This window comes from Somniosus microcephalus, chromosome 10 (assembly GCF_052327205.1).
Source record: "Somniosus microcephalus isolate GS21.2 chromosome 10, FLI_Smic_1.0, whole genome shotgun sequence".
Classification (NCBI taxonomy): domain Eukaryota; kingdom Metazoa; phylum Chordata; class Chondrichthyes; order Squaliformes; family Somniosidae; genus Somniosus; species Somniosus microcephalus.
This window is the reverse complement of record NC_140996.1, coordinates 54,151,622-54,173,564: the sequence shown is the minus strand read 5'-3', so window position 1 is coordinate 54,173,564 and position 21,943 is coordinate 54,151,622.

The window sequence follows — 21,943 nt, the reverse complement described above, 5'->3', positions numbered from 1 at the left end:
TGCCGCGTTTCACTCCAGCATGTTAGGCTGTGCATGCATCCCCCTTGGGAGAGGCAGGTTGGCAATTAACATATGTTAATCGCTGAATTAGAGTGATATTGACATCGATTTTTAAGTTTAACGTGTTTTGCGAGACGCCTGAAACTCACCGGTGAATGCAAATTGAGAACACAATTGAGAAGGTCAGTTATTCTTAGGGAAATATGGCACTACTTACCCAGTACTCAAGCTGCTTTCTTACTTGTTAGTGGGAAAGGGTGTTCACAGTACTTTTGTTGAGAGTTGACTTTCTACACTTTAGAGGCTTCTTCTACACTTTGGCGGTTTGATCTATCAGATCAGGATGGGTGCTGCTTATGCTGCCTTAGATTGGATCTCAGATCAGGACCAAGATGATCGGCAACAGCACCAGCAATTGCAGCAGCCTGCTGGTCACAGACCTGCAGCTGCACAGGAGAGAGGGCAGCAGCAGAGAGGGGAGCAGCAGAGAGGGGAGCGGCAGAGAGGGCAGCAGCAGAGAGGGGAGCGGCAGAGAAATTCGGACCTGCAGGAGGACTAAGCCGCAGAGCGCAGAACCTCTTCAGAAGATTCTGAGGAGGAGGAAGACGAGGAGGAGGAAGGCGAAGAGGGCAATGCACCACCAGTTGTGCACATTGCTGCCCAGGGTGCTCTTATTATTGTGAGGCTCACTTAGGTTCCACCAGTGTACCCATCTCACAATCACATGCAACAGCCACTTTTCTGCCCACCCCACCACTAACACAAAGCAATCCTGCAAACAACCAACCATGCCTTTCACATGGGCAAGACAGGAAAGTGGTTCAAAAGAATAATATTTATGTGCATCAAGTAAAGAACAGAAAATTAACATTGGCCCAGAAATTCGGGTCGGGGGCTTCCCACGGGTGTAAGCCCCCGACCTGCACTTACCTAGCACGCCGGCCGTTGAGCTGTGGGCCCCCGTGGAATTCCGATCCTGGGCCTGCTCCAACTGCCGGCACGCAGTGCTTGCATATCCCAGGAGCGCAGTTAGTGCGATGCGTCCCCTGGGATCACATAGGCAATGGTGAGCCAATCGGAGCAGGGAATGCCCATTCATAAGTTTGACAGGAAGTGCTGTCAAAACTTATAAATACTACGGGCCCCAAAACATCACTAAATCTTCAAATACATTTTTTTTTAAATCACATTTTTTAAATGAACTATAAATTACATGAAATAACAATTTTAAACAATAATTTATATTTTTGAAAAAAATAATTTTATTTTCTAATGGGGCTAAAAATAAACTTACCTTGCTTTAAAGTATTTAAAAATAATAAACCTGTGGAAAAAATGTTTTAATTTTAATTAATTCACCACTTACCTTGTAAAAAGCAGGCCTTGCGCCTGCTTTTAAATGTATAACTTCTGCAGACTTACCTTCCCAGGAAAACCTGCAAAAAAACCATAAGTTCGATGCGCACGCGCAGCCGCTCCCGCGCACGCGTTCGAACTCTGAACCCCTTCTTTCAGGGGAACGGAAGTGCCGGTTTCCCGCGCATGCGCAGTGCATGCAGGAAACTGGCATTTCCATTGGGCCTACGGGTGAGTACCCCGTGCGTACTCACCCGTGGAGACCCGAATTTCTGGGCCAATATAACAATGTCTAAGAGACCCATGTGCATACCCTTGTGCAAATACAAATCTTTATTCTTCCTTTTCCTAGCGCTCCTATGTGGCTTGAGCAGAGGCAGAGGCGGGCTGCTCTGACCCCTGCTGATTGCTGAAATGCTCTTGGTCAATGTCCTCTGGGTTTTGGAGTCCATGAGGGCTCCACCAAAAACTGCTCCACCTGCACCTGTGCAGGGGCAGACTCGGCCATCAGGAGATGAGACAGCATGTGGGCTACGGGCTACTGACTGGGAGGGAGAGGGGGATGGCGGGGGAGTGGGGTGCTGAGCAATGGGTGAGAAGATGAAGCACTTTGAGTGGAGTCCCCACTTCCATGTCCCCTTTCGGCATCATCCCTCTCATGGCCCAGCCGCACTTCACTGCTACCACTGTGCTGGAGAGCACTCTGCCATCCTATTTAAGGTGGCATCCAGAGTCTGTAAGCCCTTGCTCAAGACTTTCATGGATGCGTATGATTGCCACGTTTGATGTTCCATGTAATTGGCCAGTCTACCCATGTAAAGAAGACATCATCACAGTTCCGTGTGACATCAATCCACTCATGCTTGAGGCGGACTCCTCCTATCTATCTGCAATGGTGGACAGTGTCCTTGGAAGGCCTGTCAGTACATCGCACATTCTCTGCTGCTGCTCAATGATTATTCTCTTCTTCGGCAGTCCCTGGATACAGTATCTGTGTCCAGCTGAGCAGAGCTTGGAGAGGGCTGCACCTTCTAACGCTCCACTGCTGTCCCCGCCACCACCATCTGCTTTTGCTCACTTGTGAAGTGTAACTCATCAGGTGAAAATTCAACCAGTTGTCTACATGGTCCCATCGAAGTGCAAGTATCTGAGCTGGAGCATGGTATGTGAGTCCTGTGACGGTGCATCCTCAGAACAATTGAGCTCCTCTGAGGAATCGTCGTCCGCAACTTCCACCAATTCCTGTTGCACGCGTGAAGGCCCTTTGGGAGATAAAGGACATGAATGAGTACTGGCAAGGTAAGAATGTTGCAACTTCTCATTAAGAAAATGATCATATTTCACTTGCTGTTGAAATCAAGTCAACTTGACTGAGTGTCGGATAACATGTGGCTATCTGATATTTAATTGTGTCGCCAGGTAGCTGGGAGGTCCCCATCTCCACCGGCCAGACGTGCCAAGACTCTATTGATCTCCAGAGCTTCTCTGCACTTGTGAGTTGCGAAATAGCTGGAGGACCACCTCTGGTTCTTTGCCTCTCCCTGGTGTTCTGTGCTCTCTTCTCCTGCAATGAAGGAAAGAACAGACCTATGAGTGAGTGTAATGTCATATATTCATCTGATGGATGGAGAGCATTTGCAGATCAGGCCGAGGCATGACATTGCCTAAGGATGAGGGTGAGTGTCAGTGGTGGATGGATAGATGGGAATGTGAGGAAGTGCATAGCCAGGAGTAGTGGGCACACTTGCAAGGTAAGTGGGTGTGAAGAGTGATGTGATAGAGTAGCTTGAAAAGCCAGAGTGAGGGGCTGGGGTGATGCACACAGCAGGATATAGGTCAATGTGCCACTGAACTCACCTTTCATGACCTGGTGAGGCCATTAAAGTGCTTCCTGCACTGCATCCAGGAGTGTGGCTCTACGTTGAAATTCTCGGCAAACTCCAACTATGCCTTCTTGGTCTCTGTCATAGGTTCCTTCCTCCCATTTCTGGGGAATAGTGTCTCCCCCTGGTTCCTCACAGCCCCCAGCACCACATCCAGGGAGGCATCATTGAAACAGGGTGGAGCCTTTGCACGTCTCGCTTCCATTCCTCACCTTCCTCCTTTCTTCTCCCGAACTTCAACACCTCCAAATTGCATCATTGCATTGTCCCTTTACATACTGGAGTTGAGATTGCGTCATGCGGATCCTCATCACACCTGCTACCACTGAATAGGTGGGAAACCTGGAATTAATATGATAATGAGGTGGTTGCATTAAAACGCCACTGGCAGATATGCTTAACATGCTTCCAGGTTTCCCACGTGATATCAGAACCCCCCTTTTGCTTCCAGCATGCCTCCCAGATTAGATCGGGACCATTCTATATGCCCTGGCAACAAATACAAGAAGTGGAAAGTTGGCACAGCAGCTTAGAACTAAATGCTCCCCCCACATAGTGTTGTTAACTCTGTGTGAATGCCTTCTTGGTTTCATCACATGACCTCCTGCCTCCAACTGTCCTGCCCACACGCTCCCACCATTGGTCACCCAACACATCCATTAACACAGCCAACTGGCCGTCCCACGGCAACTGGAAAGCGAAAAGACTCTTCATTACCCAATAGAATGATACTTAACTATCAGTCAAAGACCCTTGTTTTCCCATCTTCAATATTTTTATAATTAATAATCAGAAGTGTTCAAAGAAAATGAAAAAATTCATTTTTTTTAATACCCAATATTTTTTCTCCAGGGTTGCTTGCAGCTGTGCACTGGAGATTAATATTCAATTCCTGGAGACTCCAATCCTGGTGGTTTGGCAACCCTACTCACCAGTGTAACTTCAGCAAAAAATCTGCCTCTTCATTCGTAAGAGTATATAATGGATTGCAGGAAACTAACATGGCTGCTCAAAGGATCTTTTTCAGAGATGTAATTGGTTCCTTTTTAACTGCAATGGGAATATTTTGAGAAATAGTGACATGTAATGTGTGTGTTTCTAAGAGCTTAATTGCTTTTGGATTTTTAGTGAATGTAAAATTCAAACCAATCAACAGGCCTGGTTCTCTATAATCATGTCAGACACTTTCCCACACTGTATTCCACATATCCCATAGGGAAAACCTTTAATTATAAAGATAGATATACTCAGCAGAACACAACATTATTACATAATAATATGTGACCAGTTGTGATGCTATTAATGGACAAAAATAATGACAAAAATAATAATACTTTTTTTTCTATAGCTGTCGCACTGCTTCTCTGATTCTCTTCCGTTGTTTCTGTTCACTATCTTAAACTTCCTGTTTGTCTTCAACTCTTTTTGTCTGCCTCTCATTCCACACACTTTGGGCTGGATTTTCTGCCTGCTTTCCACGGGTTTATTAATAAAGTTATGATTTATACTTTCTCCACCAGCTTTGATGCCCTTGTCCCCACTAAAATCATTACACTCTCTCACGCTAGTCATTCCCCCTGGTAGACCCCCCCATCTCCGCTCCCCTAATTCCAAGAGATGCAGACTTGAAAGTCTTTGGCAGACAACTGGTCTAATCATCCATCACCAGATCTGGCTAAATCATCATCATTGTAGTGTATGTCTCCGTCTACCTTTAAGAAAACCATTGTATGTAACCGTTCACCTTTAAGAGAACTATTTTAGGTGTGGCACTACTTTGTTGGCTTCTGTATACGGTAATACCGACGGTGACCACACCGGTATATAAGTGCTGTGTCAGGATTATTTGGCAGATTCGCCCTGACCTTCGAATAGTAAAGTCCTGTTTTAAGTTACTCTTGGAGTCTGTGCATTAATTAACTAAACAACCCACAGACTTTACAGTGGCGACGAGTCCGATCGTACCCTGCGGCAACAATACGTCCGAAGCAGTTAATGAGCGTCGAGAAGAGGCAACCGCCCTCGTCGTTCTGCTGGGAAAAAACTCGAGGCTGCAGAACTAGAAAGGAGGAAGAATTTAGAGAAAAAGACTTCCATCAGCAACAGGCACTGACTGTCCCTTCTGCCACGGTGAGGAGTGAGCCGATCAGCACGAGAAGCAAGGCGGCCACGGTGACTGTGAGTAAGGGAAAGTAAAAAGAATAACCGGAGGATAAGGGCGGTGCACTCGACCACGGTCGAGGGGGAAAGGAGCCGGACAGAAGTCGGGCCCAGAGGCGCTGAGACTGGGGCAGCGTGGAGCAAGGAAGCCGCGGGGGACGCAACGGCGTCGTGAGACAGCTAGACCGCGACCGGCGAAAAAGGCGGGCAGCGACCGAAGCCACGAAGCGCTGCGACCGGGAACGTAGGCGCGGGAAGAGATAAACTCAGCCGCAGCCGGGGAGGGAAGCACCGGACTGCGAGAGGGCTGGGAGGCGCGATTGGGAGCCGAGCGAGCGGGAGAAGCAGAGCCGACCAAGGGAGACTGAGCGAGAGCCAGTCCAGCGGCTGAAACTGTTCTCCGTCAATGGGGTGTACCCAGCGCCGGTAGAGCCGAGCGAGCGGGAGAGAGACAGAGCCCGAGCAAGGGGAACTGAGCGAGAGCCAGCCCAGCGGCTGAAACTGTTCGCCGTCAACGGGGTGTACCCAGCGCCGGTTGCCCTGCCGAGGAAAGGGAAAGCACTGAAGCCGATGCGCAGGCTGTGAACCTGAAAGCCAGCGGCCGTCGCCCGTGGGGAAAGTGTACCCCTCCCGCCAGGGGAAGAAACGCGGGAAGCCGCCATTAGGCGGAGAAGAAGACAGAAGCGGGGAACCGCCATTGAAGTGGGCGGGGAGAGAAGATAAGCGTGGGAAACCGCCATCTTCGCGGGAACCGCCATCTTGAAAAAAAAAGAAAATTTAAAGAAATAATCCGTGGTGTTATCAGGAAGAGAGGAAGATGCCTAAGCATGGTAACATCAACGATTTTAATTCCGAGGTAGAAGACTGGGCCACGTATGTGGAACGCATTGAGATCTATTGTGAGGCCAATAAAATAGAAGAAGATGACAAAGCTATAACCTTGCTAAACTCGATGGGCGCGAAGACATACGGGCTCTTGAAGCATCTACTATCACCGGCTAAACCGGCGGATCAGACTTTCGATGATATTGTGGCTGTTCTGAAGGATCACTTGAACCCCACACCGTTGATGTTGGTGGAACGATTCAAATTCTATGCGAGAACGCAACGGAAAGACGAAAGCAACGCAGAATACTTGGTCGAACTGCGTAGACTAGCGAAATACTGCCAGTTTGGAGGGAATCTGACAGAGGCATTGCGAGACAAGTTCGTGTGCGGATTGGTAAAGGAAGGAACGCAAAAGCGACTACTCGAAGAGAACGACCTTACACTTGACAGGGCTGTCCTTATTGCAGCATCGCACGAAGCCGCAGCGAAGGGAACTGCGGAAATGCAGCTAAAGACAGCGGCACTCAGTGTGGATCAAATTACCTCAACAACAACAAAATGCATTCATTGTGGGAAGACAACACACGACCAGAACCAATGCTGGTTTAAGAACAAGGAATGTAGGAAATGTGGCAAACTGGGTCACATAGCTAAGGTATGCCGGTCAGGGAAGAAGACCAACAACCAAAGGACCAACAACCAAAGGAAGCCATCACAGGAAAAGTACAACAAGGTACACAAGGTGGCTGAGAAGAGTTCAGACGAACAGAATTCGGACTCAGACCCAAACGGCCAGGAGCTGGGTGGTCTGAGAATTCACAATGTGAGTAAGGAAGCTGACCTACAAACTATCTGGGTCATGCTAAAAATAGCTGGAGTCCAAGTGAAAATGGAGTTGGACACTGGATCAGCTCTATCAGTCATAAATCGAAGGGATTACCACCAGCTATTCTCACATATACCCTTAAGAGATACCAAGTTCGTATTGCAGACATACACGGGGCATAAAGTATACCCCATGGGAAAGATAAGAGTCAAGGTGAGAGATAGGGGTAAAGAACACCCAAGAATGAACTTATACGTACTACCTGAGGGAGGACCACCACTTCTAGGACAGGAGTGGATCAAGAAAATAGACATGGAATGGCACTATCTAAAAGCCATAACGAGTGAGGACTCGGTGCAGACAATCAGCTCAGATTCTGAATCGGATGACAATAAGACCAACCCAAATGTGAAAGACAAGGCTAAAATGGACTTGCCGACTAAGGTTGGAAAAAAAAAGGCATGCAGAAAGGCTTGTGCTCCAGAGAAGAACAAAGTTTCAGAACAGATCTCCACCAAACAACAACAACATAGTTTGACAGAGAATTCTGAGTCTGTTCAGTTTAAGGACATATCCATGACGGAAGAACACCGAGCTCGGACTCAACTTTATTTCAAATCACGACAACAATTAGAACAATTGAGTTACCGTCTCATACAAGAGATGAAAACAATGAAAAAGTTCTATGACACCGAATGGGAGAATCTGGAAAGACAACAGAAGCAGCTAGCTCAAGCAGAGAGCGACCATAGAGCCATCGTGACCAATCACCGATCACATCTCCCTTATGATGTTCAGGAGTTAGAATATTTGCAGAAAGAAGCAAATGAAGAGGAATCTTCAGGAAGCCAGGATTTTATTCCAGTTCTTCTCTACGACTCCTTACAAGCAGAGTTTGAGAAGTTGAAGGAACAGTATGAACAGGCCCAGGCTACAATCCTGGAGGGGGTTAACTCGGCAACCTCCGAAAAGCTAGTTTCAGTGGAAGCAAATGAGCAACTAAAGGTTGAACATGAACAAGAAGCCCAAAGGCTGCAGGAAATTCTTAATGAGCTCAAGGCCAAGACAGACTCATCGGTAGAAGTTCCATCCATAGATGAGAAATTAGAGGTGAAAGACATGGCAGAACATGAAAGTCAAGATGTCCTCCAAGAACTCATAAAAATATTGAAGGAAACCCAAGACAAATATGAGGCGGCAATGACCGAGGTTCAACAACTTGAAGAACAGATTCAACTGGGAATTCTTTCAGTGGAAGAAAAGGCAACTGTAAGAAACACAGAGACTGTAAGAATGGCCCCTGAACATGAGCTAGAGAGCATCAAGGCGCAACTTCTCCGAGCGCTTAAAGCCAAAGTACAAGAGGAAAAAAAGGTGAAAGCATTGGAGGAAAAGGTGGATGAAATGGAGAAGACTCTGATCCACAGGGTCCCCGTGGAAGAGTTAACGGTCAGCCAACTCCTTCATATGCTGAGAGACAAGACTCTGCAAGGGGAACCATTTGAACACGAGCTTCAATCTTCAAAGGGAAAGGGTTCGGAGCTCTCAAAAGTTTGGGGAATAGTTGAGGTTGCAACACAGATTTTACGGGGCTGTCGAAAGTACGCTGAATCACGTCAATGTGAACTACAGAATGTTGAAACAGCTGCTCCAGTAGAAGGATTGAATAGCCCTATCAATCAATCCCCGATGGAAGGGGAAGTATTGGAATCACAAATGAGGTCATTAGTGAAGGATTGGCAGGAAACCCAGGAAGAGCAGGATGAATATGAACGCATGAAGAAGTCTCTTCAGGAAAGATGTCTAGGGAGGGAACAACAGTCGGCTAACGTCCGGTTGGGTAAGGAAGAAGTAGCAGGCCCTCTCGCTAGACTAGTTCAGGACGACACCGAATATTACCATGACCTGTTGAGTGACACGGAATATTACGAGGACTTGGTCTGCCCAGCTTGTGGTGAAAACTCCCAAAGTGCAGAAATCAGGATGAAGCACTTAAAGTCTAAGGAACATAGGGAGATGGTGGCGCTACAGCTGGCAGCTGATAAGGGAGCCCCGAGAGTCTCCAAGAAGCAGAAAAGAAAAAGACGAAGCAGAAAGTGATAACCATCTAAATCATTATCACTTCTACCAGATCATGTACGTGGGCCCTACGAAGGGAGCCAAATCAGTTGGCAAGTAGGAAAAATTACCAAGGCAGTCCAGCTGTTTGTAAAAGTCAGCACTGCTGGTTCAGCAGGACGGAAGTTCAAGCTGTTAAGTCAAGGGAAAGACTATTGGATGAGTCGTGCTAGCAATGTGAACCGGCTACACCACAGAGATGTTGTTCGGACCGAGTCAAGACCAGAGACTGAATCTGTGAACTGTTCCCGCAGAGACTGAATCTGTAAACTGTTTCCCGCATAGATTATACCTGTGAATTGTTTTACATGAAGTTGAATATATGTTATGTTTAATGGGGGACTAAGTATGTTGTAAGCTAAAAAGGGAGGATTGTAGTGTATGTCTCCGTCTACCTTTAAGAAAACCATTGTATGTAACCGTTCACCTTTAAGAGAACTATTTTAGGTGTGGCACTACTTTGTTGGCTTCTGTATACTGTAATACCGATGGTGACCACACCGGTATATAAGTGCTGTGTCAGGATTATTTGGCAGATTCGCCCTGACCTTCGAATAGTAAAGTCCTGTTTTAAGTTACTCTTGGAGTCTGTGCATTAATTAACTAAACAACCCACAGACTTTACAATCATCACTAAAATCACCCACTATTCTAAGATCACCCTGGAAGGCAAAAGTAACACCAGGCTTCTCTTCTCCACCACTAACCGTCTTCTTAAACCCCCCTCCCCTGCCTTCTACTCCCTCACTTCCAACAATAAATGTGAGGAGCTCATGGACTTCTTTGTTAAAAAGATCAACAGCATCTGTTCAAATGTTTCTGCTTTCAATTCCCTCCCTTCCCCTAGCCCACCAGGCCTTAATTCCTCTCTGTTTTCCCCCTGCCCTAACCCTAAATTTGCATATTTCTCTAATTTCTCTCCTATCTCCCCTCTTTCCCTTGCAAAGCTCACCTTGTCAAAGAGACAGACCTCTTGCTCTCTTGTCCCTATTCCTACTAAATTGCTGACAATCCAACTTTCCTTCCTGGCTCCCATGTTAGCGATATTATTAACGGTTCTCTCTCTTCCGGTATTGTCCCCCTTTCCATCAAATCTGCCGTCATCAAACCTCTCCTCAAAAAACCAAGCATTGACCCCTCCGTCCTTGCAAACTATCACTCTATCTCCAACCTCCCTTTCCTTTCCAAAGTTCTTGAACATGTTGTTGCCTTCCAAATCCATGCCCAAATTTCCCAGAACTCCTTGTTTGAACCCTTCCAATCAGGCTTCTGCCCCTGCCACTGCACTGAAACTGCTCCTACCAAGGTCACAAATGACATCCTAATTGACTGCAACAAAGGTAATCTATCCCTTCTCATCCTTCTGGACCTGTCTGCTACCTTTGACATGGCTGACCACAAAATTCTGCTCCAATGCCTCTCCTTCATCGTCCAGCTGGTTGGGACTACACTATGCACATTTGGTTTCATTCCTATCTTTACAGCTGCAACCATAGAATTACCTGCAATGGCTTCTCTTCCCGATCCTGCATTGTCACCTCTGGTGTCCCCCAACGATCTATCCTTGGTCCCCTCCTGTTTCTCATCTGCATGCTGCCCCTCGGTGACATCATGCGGCAACACAACGTGAGTTTTCACATGTATGCTCATGATACACAGCTCTACCTCTCCTCCACCTCTCTCGAACTCTCCACTGTCCTACCAGGCTGCTTGTTCCACATCCAGCACTGGATGAGTAGAAATTTACTCCAATTAAATATCGGGAAGACCAAAGCCATTGTCTTCGGTTCACACCAAAAACTCCATTCCCTTTCCACTGATTCAATCTCTCTCCCTAGCAACTGCCTAAGGCCAGCCAAGTCTGTTCGCAACCTTGATATCACATTTGATCATGAATTGAGTTTCCTACCTCATATCCATTCTATCACTAAGACTGCCCATTTCCACTTTGTAATATTATCTGTCTCCAGCTTTACCTCAACTTATCTGCTGCTGAAACCTTCATCCATGCCTTTATCACCTCTAGACTTGACTATTCCAATGCACTCCTGGTCGGCCTCCCCAGTTCTACCCTCCGTAAACTTGAGGTCATCCAAAACTCTGCCTCCCATGTGCTAACTCACACCAAGTCCTGCTCATCCACCTCCCCTGTGCTTGCTGACCTACATTGGCTCCCAGTTAAGCAATGCCTTATTTTTAAAATTCTTATCCTTGTTTTCAAATCCCTCCATGGCCTCGCCCCATCTTATCCCTGTAATTCCCTCCAGCCCTATAATCTCCGTAGACCTCTGCGCTCCGCCTATTCTGGCATTTTGGTCATCCCTGATTATAATCGCTCCACCATTGGCGGTCGTATCTTCAGCTGCCTAGGTCCTAAGCTCTGGAACTCCCATCCTAAATCTCTCCACCTCTCCATTTCTCTTTCCTCCTTTAATACACTCCTTAAAACCTATCTCTTCGATCAAGCTTTTGGTCATCTGTCCTAACATCTCCTTATATGGCTCGGTGTAAATTCTTTTTGATAACACTCCTGTGAAGTGCCTTGGGACATTTTATTACATTAAAGTTGCTATATAAATATAGTTGTTGTTGTTGTTGATTTTCTGCAGGAGGTGATGATGGACAGTAGTAGCACCTGCCCAGTTATTGGCAACAAAAGGCAAATTGGGCAGTGATGATGGAATGACACCAGACATCACATTTTCCATGGTAACACTTCAGTTGGGCCCTGGGATTAGAGATGCCTGTAAAAAATAGGCATTCCTTTCAGTCAGAGCTATTTGTAAAGGGAGAAGTGATGCAATTTGTCACAGCTACTGACTTTAGAATTTAAGTGCATCAATTGCGTTCTTTATCTTCAGTATTTGTGGACAGTCTTGGAGCCTCCTGAAGCTGAGCATTAAGTGAAGGTTCCTGACTTTACCAATTCAGGAGCACATTACACTGTTCCTCGCTGCAATGGAAGAAGTTCAGGAGAAGCAGCAAACTGAGAGCTGGCTTGTGGAAATACACCAGAGCCACATCAACTCATCTGAATATGCCAAGCAAGCAGGCATTACAGGCCATAAAGTTTAAATCTTCATCTATTCCAGGAGCTGTGAATCCCGAGACATCATCATAATTTTTGTGTCTTCTCGCTGTTCCCTTTGGGGATCAGTGTGAAGCAGTGGGAGGATTCACAGGCTGATAAACTGTCTGACAGGCCTCGTTAATGCTCCTTCCATGGCCATAACCATCTTTATACCAGCCGATAGGGTGGTTAGTGCTATATGGCTGGACGATTTTATGGGCTCCCACAACCCATATGATAAGGGGAGGCCACCCACACCCACCAGATGCAAGTATCCTACTGTATGTCAACCCAGAATTCAAAGCCATAGCTCCAACTCCACTTGCCGGGAATGTCTGGATTGGGGTTTGAACCCTCCACCTTCTGGCTCAGAGGTGGGAATGTTACCACTGCGCCAGAAGCTCACTCCATCCAGAGAATAAGATGTCCCTGAGAAACGAAGAGCTGTGCAAACTTTTTGAGGGGAATCTGCAACCAGCTTCAGCATCCTTAACCGCATTGCCATTTGGAGTGAAAGTGGCAGTGGCACTTAACTTTTGCACTTCTGATTCCTCTTAGGCTGCAATGGAAGACATCTCCCATATCACACAGTCTGCAGACCAAAAATGTTCAGGGTGAACACAGATCGATTGATTCCATAACCCACAGCGTTCATCAGCTTTCTCATGGATGCCTGGTCACAGAGGTAATGGGTTGTAGGATTCTTTGGAGTGGCAGGATTCCCAAGAATCCAAGGGGTTGCCAATGTCAATGGCCATTTAAGCTGCTTATATTCATGCCATTGTTATTTAAACAAATATTTGTGACCATCTTGGCCACTTGCTTCATGTCAATGCTCACTTTGTTCATCCACAGGTCCAATGCGCCAGCCCTCTTCACAGACCCAGCAGAAGTCATCAGGTGATTATCGGGAGGCAAGCAATAGCCACTTCTACCTTAGATAATGAGGCTAGTGCATTTCCCAAGGTCAGGTACATAGGAGGTCTACAACGAGGTGCATTCCTTTACCTATATACTAATTGAGCAGACATTCAAATCAAGGTTTCGAAGCCTGGATTGATCCTGAGGGCCTTTGCAGTACAGTCTAGTATAAGTGTTCTGCATTGTGTTAGTATATTGTGTGCAACACAATTTCATTCTATATAGAGGCATCCAGCTACTTCAGTGGAAGGAGGAAGACAATGGACAGCAACAGAAGGAAAGTGAAGCAACTCACAAGGGGAAAATAGAAGAGGGTCCATATCACCACCCTATGCTAACAAGAGCAACCACTTGTAACTCCTTCTTAAAAACAGAAAATGCTGGAAACACACAGCAACAAACATTTTACTTCAAATAATATTTGTTTTTAAGAGTGTGTCATGAATCTTATCTTTCATGAAGAAATGACTCATGAAATAACACTGGGCGGCCAGCTGGTGTCGCCATCCAAGGAGTATAAATACTTGGGCGTGGGCCCAGCTTGCCCAGGATGTTTTTGTAACCAGGAACTAGTGATGTAACTAGAATCTCATGGTTGTGAAACAGTTGATTAAAGCCTTGTTTTATACTCAACCAAGTGCTTACTGAGTTTTCTTACGTCAATTTAATCAACTGGATATCGGCTCCATGCTCTGAGTGGTTTCGGGAACAGCCAGCTACGACTTCAATTGCAGAAGGGAACTCCGGCGTAGTAATCAATCCATCATGGACAAACTACTCAGGCCTGCCCGTCTTGACCTGGACCCGAATTCACCTACAACTGCTAAGGTATGGAAACACTGGTATCGTACCTTCAGCAATTTCTTCAGGTTGTGTGGTGAGAATGTTCCTGATAAATTAGATACTTGTCAATTATGTATCTCCTCATGTGTTTGACTATATCGAAGACTGTGTAGACTATGACTCTGCTATCCTAATATTAGAGCGACTATATGTTAAGGCCCCAAACTAAATTTTTGCTCGACATCTACTGGCCACAACTTGACAACAACCCAGGGAATCACTTGATGAATTCCTTCAAAAGCTTTGCAGGCTCAGCAAGGATTGTAATCTTAAAGCTGTCACAGCTGAGCAGTACCAGAAGGAGCTAATTCATGATTCCTTTATTAATGGGATTACGTCTCCCTTCATACGCAAGCGTCTGTTGGAGAATAAAACCCTCGAGTTTCAGGCTGACTATGACCAGGCATGTTCCCTGGACTTAGCAAAGAGGAATGCAGATACCTATCTTTTACCATGAACACAGGCTGCTGCTATCACTTTTAATGACTCCTTCGATAGGCCTCGGGTGGAAGCCCTCACTCATGATGACTCTAACTTAGCTGATGACAACCCTATGCTAGAAGCCTTCACTGATGATGACGCTGCCCTAGTGGCACCTTGGCAATCTGGAAGGAAGTGTTTCTTCTGTGGCGGTGCATGCCATTATAGGAAACTTTGTCCTGCTCGTAACGCAACCTGCAATCATTGCAGCAAGAAAGGTCACTTTTATAAGTTATATCAGTCGAGAGCTCCTGTTAGTTTTGCAGCTACTATCTATAAAACTGCTCCTCCCCCAAGAGCCACTACTAAGGTTACAGCTGCTATCTATGAAACTGCTCCTCCCCCAAGAACCACTACTAAGCTTACAGCTGTCAAGGGTAAAACTGCTCCTCCTCCCATCACAGCTGTTTTTCCCCAAAGTCTGTCCCATGCAGACATGAAGGTTTTGGTAAATGGACACATTTTGAGCGCACTAATCGACTCATGCAGCTCTGACAGCTTCATTAGTGAGCAGGCTGTCAGTAAGATAAAATTGCATATTTACCCCTCAGACAGGGAAATTGCAATGGCTCTGACGACACTGACCACCAACTCTTCCAGCTTTTGTCTTGTCGGCCTTATTCTCAATGGCCGCACTTATTTCTCCACCCGGCTCGGGGTGCTCATAAACCTATGCAGTGATGTGCTCCTGGGACAGGATTTCCAGAAACAACACAAAAGACTCACTTTCGAGTTTGGAGGGTCAAAGCTGGAGCTTACTATTTCCAAAGTACCGTTTTGTGCGCTTTCGGCGGCTGCGCTTGACGAGCCCTCCTTGTTTGCCAATCTTTCCCCCCTGATGTAAGCCCATAGTCACTAAATTACGACGTTTCAGCCAAGATGATCTATCCTTTATCGAGGCAGAGATCTCTCGCCTTCTAGCTGATGGTATCATTGAGCCATGTTCATCTCCCTGGCGGCCTCAAGTCGTCATTGTTAAAAATCCTCCGAAACAACACAAGAAATGTCTTTGCATCAATTACTCGCAAACTATTAACCAGTATGCCAACCTGGATGCCTACCCACTATCACGCATCGATGACATGGTCAATAACCTTGCCAACTACAAGGTATTTTCAACTTTTGATTTAAAGAGTGCATATCATCAAGTACCGTTAAAGGACTCTGACAAAAAGTATACGGCCTTTGAGGCCAATGGTCGGCTTTATTATGTCCATGTATGATTGAGACACGGACAGCAGGAGTTGAACAAAACAAGTCTTTACTGAAAGGAGTCAATCGGGAAACTGAAACTACAGAGACTTACTAGCGCCTTTTATACAGGGGTGGTCACTGCCGGTACTGCAGTCTGAGACCAGTTATTCTCTTAAAGGTACATACACAACAATACCTCCCCTTTTAGATAAACAGTACATAACATTCATTTAACAACGAAATGATAACTAATTACAATCACAATTACGGTTGCTAGATACATTGGTTAAGTTTAAGCAATTATAAGTTCAGTCTTTGAGGAGGCTTCCTGATTCTGTCTGGATAACGCCTCTTTGGGGTATCAGGTTCCTCTGGCAAGGTTGAGTCGGGATCAATGTCGTTGTTTGGTTCATCTGCTTCCAATATCACCGATTCTGCGGTAGCTGCAATTGGTACGTCGATTTAATTGCCAGGTGTATCAGATCATGGTGTGGAGATGACGTTTTCCAGTGACTCTAGAATCTGGTCAGCATGGCGTCTTACAATGCTCTCTCCAACGTCCACAATATACATGAGAGGTCCTTGCCGTGTACAAATCGTTCCTTTGTACTCGATGTCATATTGGTGTGACCCTAGGAAAAGGGACCACCTCTGCAGCCGTTGCGCTGTCATTATCGGTACGCCCTTCTGAGGGTTGAAAATGGAGACAAGAGGTTGATGATCGGTTAGTAGAGTAAATTTTTGACCGGGTAGGTAGTGATTGAACTCCATCACCCCCCACACTAGGCTGAGGGCCTCTCTGTCAATCTGGGCGTAGTTACGCTCGGCAGAAGTTAACGAGCGTGACGCAAAAGCTATCGGCCTCTCTAAACCATTAAGGAATTTATGTGACAGTACCGCCCCAATGCCGTAGGAAGACGCATCACACGCCAGTCTGATCGGCAGTGCTGGGTTGTAGTGAGCCAATACTTCTCTTGAAGTGATTAAGTCCTTACACTTCTGAAAGGCCCGCTTACAGTCATTGCTCCATTTCCATGCTACTCCCGTTTGTAGCAGGGCGTTCAGTGGGTGCAGGATTGTCGACAAATTCGGCAAAAACTTATGGTAGTAATTCACCAATCCGAGGAATGACCTCAGTTGCGACACATTTTCAGGTGCTGGGGCCTTAACAACCGCTTCAATTTTGATACTGGTAAAGACCTTTGTGAGTGTTTATTGTGAGATACTTCCTAGAGGATTCTTCAACCTCCATCTGCAAATATGCTTGTGCTAGGTCAATTTTTGTAAAACGCTTCCCTCCAGACAGTGAGGCAAAGATGTCTTCTATCCTTGGAAGAGGATATTGTACTGTGTGAAGGACTGGGTTCACCGTCACCTTGAAATCCCCACAGATGCGAACCTTCCTTGGCTCCTCAGACTTATTGCTTAACGTTTTCTTCATGACAGGAACGATGGGTGTCCCCCACTCGCTCCAGTCGACCTTAGACAACACGCCTGCCTTCTCCAGATTCTCCAGCTCTGCCTCGACGGCTGGGCGAATTGCATATGGTACCGGTCTTGCTTTGAAAAACTTGGGAATTGCATTCTCTTCTATTTTTATACGAGGCGGTTACGCCTTTAAGAGTGCCCAGTTCTTGTTGAAATACCTCTTTGGCGTTAGCTAAGATTGTTGACAATCGTCCAGGAGTGACGTCTTCATCTTTTTTACCGTCCACTGTCATTGCATGAATGGAGTGCCAATCTAAGCTTATCTTCCTGATCCATTCACGTCCCAATAACGGTGGTCCACCATTTTGCAGTATGTAGAGATACAATTTCTGTATTTTCTTGCCTTTGTATTCGACAGGCACCCTTATTTTTCCTCTGGGGTATACTTTTTGCCCCGTATACGTCGTCAAGACGATGGATGTCTCTCTCAAGGGTATGTGTGAGAATAGCCGCTCATAGTCTCATCGATTCATGATAGTTAGCGCTGATCCTGTATCCAATTCCATTTTAACTTGGGACCCTGCTATCATGAGGGTGACCCAAATGGTTCGGTGATCCTCTTTTGCGATTACATTGTGAAGTTTGAGACAGCTTAGTTTCCTGTTACCGGATTCACTATCGCTCACCTGGTCTTTGGAACTACTGTCCGTCATCTTTTGTACTTTCTTGTACGGTTCCACAGTATCCTTTTTGTTGTCGCTGGTCTTCTTCCCAGACCTGCAAACTCGTGCAATGTGTCCCATCTTTCCGCATTGCCTGCATATTTTGTCCATGGACCAGCAGTCCTTCTGGTCATGGTTAGTTCTGCCGCAGCGATAACATTTTGCAAATCCCCGTGTCATTTCGTGGGTGCCGTATTTCTGTGGCTTTTGTTGAATTTCCACAGCTCCCCTGGCTGCTGCTTCGTACGATACTGCCACGCTGAAAGCCTTATCTAGCGTCAGCTCTTTCTCTGAGAGTAACTTCTTCTGTGTTCCTTCACTCAGGAGTCCACAGACAAATTTGTCCCGTAGTGTATCTGCCAGTCCTGCTCCGAACTGGCAGTGCTTTGATAGCTTGCATAGTTCCGTAAGGAACGCAGCATTGCTGTCATCTTTATGCTGAGTTCTCCTGTGGAATTTAAATCTTTCTGCTATCAACAGCGGTGCAGGGTTTAGGTGTTCCTGTAAGACAGCAACAATTTCATTAAAACTCATCGCCTTCGGTTTTGCTGGAGTAATCAGGTCCCGCAAAAGGCCGTACGTTCTAGCACCCATTAAGTTTAGCAATACCGATGCATTTTTCTCATCGGCTATTTCGTTTGCCTCGCAATATACCTCGACTCTTTCCACATACGTGGTCCAGTCCTCTATTGTATTATCAAAGGCAGTGATACAGCCAGTCTTCGGCATCTTGAAAATCTAAAATGGCGCCTCCCGCGCTTTGCCTTCTTCCCCGATTTAACAAAATGGCGCCTCCCGTGCTTTGCCTTCTTCCCTGCTGATTAAGGTGGCGCCTCCCGCGCTTTGCCTTCTTCCCTGCTGTTGCTAGCGCTGCTTTCTGCGGTTTCCATTGCAACCTGCAGCTCCTCGCGGATTCCTGCGCGTTTAATATTTCTTTTTTTTATTATTTTCCCGTCGTGGAACAACCCTGTGGGACTCTTGCCTCCCTCTTCTCGGGTCTATACGCAGCCCGGCTTCATAGCACCGGCCACGCCCTGTGTGCTCCACCCTCTCTCTCTCCTCTTCCCGACAACGCGGCCCGGCCTCGTTGCAAGCCCCCCGCTCGAGTTCACGACCGCCGCAGCCCAGGAAGGATCAGCGTACTACCTGCCACCAGCCCGATTAGCTGAAGCACCGTCGACAGGAACCAGGCCCCGCTTTTGACAGCTTCTCCAGCAATCTTCAACTCCGCTAACACAGGGGCTGATGCCCATGGTCGACGCCCATTTCTACTGCTTCTTTCTTCCTGCTGGCCTCGACCTCTGCTCACTTCACTGCAGGAATGGATCCCAGGAGGTGGTGCAGACTAGGTAAGTTCGTATCTGATCGTCGCCAGTATTATGTCCATGTATGATTGAGACACGGACAGCAGGAGTTGAACAAAACAAGTCTTTACTGATTGAAGTCAATCGGGAAACTGAAACTACAGAGGTTTACTAGCGCCTTTTATACAGGGGTGGTCACTGCCGGTACTGCAGTCTGAGACCAGTTATTCTCTTAAAGGTACATACACAACAGGCTTTACCAGTTTTGTCACCTTCCATTTGGGGTCACCAATAGGGTGGCCGTCTTTCAACGGGCAATGGATAGCCTAGTTTAACAGGAGAATTTAACGGACACTTTTCCATATCTGGATAATATCACCATTGCTGGTCATGACCAGAAGGAGCATGATGCCAACCTCCAGAAATTTTTTGATGCTCTCCGTCATTGCAACTTAACCTTAAATAAGTCCAAATCTGTGAAATCAGTACCATCAGTCAACATCCTTGGCTACTGGGTGGGCAACGGTGTCATCAAACTGGATCCGGAACGACTTTGTCCGCTTCAGGAGCTCCCTCCCCCTACGAATCTCGGCTCTCTTCGTCGGGCACTCGGCATGTTCGCCTATTATGCGAAGTGGATACCCCACTTCTCCGACAAGATCCAGCCTGTTTCACGCGAAGTCATTTCCATTGGAGGCAACAGCTATTTCAGCTTTCAACCTCCTCAAGCGACAACTGGAAAAAGCCACGCATCGTTCCATCGATGAAAATCTTCCTTTCGTGGTCAAGTGCGATGCATTGGATGTGGCGATCTCAGCTACCTGGAATCAAGGTGGTCGACCTGTTGCATTCCTGTCCAGAACTTTGCAGGGTAGCGAGCTCCATTATCCTCCTGTCGAGAAGGAGGCTATGGCTATCATCGAAGCAGTGCGTAAATGGAGTCATTTTCTCGCTCGTCGCCATTTCACGCTTATAACTGATCAGTGCTCCGTGGCCTTTATGCTGGATAACCGGAAATGCACTAAGATCAAGAATAACAAAATACAACTCTGGAGGATGGAATTGGCCGCCTTTGGCTACACCATACAGTTTCGACCCGGCAAAGAGAATGTAGCCCCGGATACCCTCATGTGTGCATTCTGCTCTTCTATATCAACTTCAACTCTTGTGGATCTTCATACTGACTTATGCCATCCTGGCGTTACCCATATGCTGCACTTTGTGCGATCTAAAAATCTCCCATTTTCCACGGAAGATGTGTAAAGAACATGATCCACCTGTAGAATTTGTGCAGAATTAAAACCGCAATTCTTCCGTCCATCGGATGGCTCGCTCATACACGCTGTACAGCCTATGCAGTGACTCAGCATTGACTTTAAAGGGCCATTGCCTTCCTCAATGCGAAACACCCACTTACTTACTATGGTGGAGGAGTATTCACGCTTTCCCTTTGCTTTCCCCTGTCCCAATATGCTTACTTCCACAGCGATCAAATGCCTCGATCAAGTCTTTTCCCTTTGCAGTACGGCTGATTTCATCCACTCTGATCGGGGCCCTTCCTTCATGTCAAGCGAACTCAAAAGTTATCTTTCCCAACGGGGAATCGCCACTAGTTAAACAACACCGTATCATCCCATCGGTAACAGACAGGTTGAGAGATACAATGCTGTCATTTGTAACGCTGTTCATCTTGCACTGAGGTCACGCAACCTACCAGACCAGCAGTGGGAAACTGTGCTCCCTGAGGTGTTGCATTCCATCAGGTCTCTTCTTTCTACATCCACCAATGTCACTCTTCATGAGTGATTCTTCAGGTTCCAGCATCGCTCCACTCATGGGACATCCCTACCGTCATGGTTGGCAGCTCCCGGTCACGTGCTGCTCCGAAGATTCATCCGATCTTCCAAAAACGATCCCCTCGTCAACGAGGTGGAACTAACGGATGTTGATCCCACAAACGTGCACGTGCGGCACCCTGATGGCGAGGAGTCCACTGTTTCACTCCGAGATCTGGCTCCCTGTCCAACCGGTCCCACAGAACCAACTGATAGAGGGACCCATAGTAATGATGCCGACACTCTGCGCTCCTTTGAGGATGACGCCATACCTGGGACATCAAGGGATCTGCCGGCTACTCCACTGGATCAACTCAGGGAGCCGAGTGCTTCCCATGGGATGGCCACCCGAAGCCAGGACACCGGTCAATCCCCGGCTACCAAACAAGATGAAGCCAGCTCTGCGCCTGTGGGGACCCGCACCCGGAGTCACGATCTCCCCAGTCTCCCTCACGTCGATCAAGGTGCCACGGGCCCTGTGAATGTACCTGTACGGGCCAAACGACCCAGGGACCAAGACACGGTCTGAGGAGACGTGCCTTCCAGCCACAAACAAAGGTCTAAAAGACTGCGGCTATTCGTGGTCCGTCTAATCCGCTAGAAGGAAGTCGTCGGACTTCCAAATCTTTCGGGCGGGAAGAATATCATGAATCTTATCATTCATGAAGAAATGACTCATGAAATAACACTGGGCGGCCAGCTGGTGGTGCCATCCAAGGCGTATAAATACTCGGGCGTGGGCCCAGCTTGCCCAGGACGTTTTTGTAACCAGGAACTAGTGATGTAACTAGAATCTCATGGTTGTGAAACAGTTGATTAAAGCCTTGTTTTATACTCAACCAAGTGCTTAGTGAGTTTTCTTATGTCAGAGTGTATTATACTCTAGACATTTGCTTAAAGTAAGATTCATTTTGCCTCAGCCTTGAAATAACCACACTATCTCAAATCCAATTTATAAATTTAGGCAGCAATTGC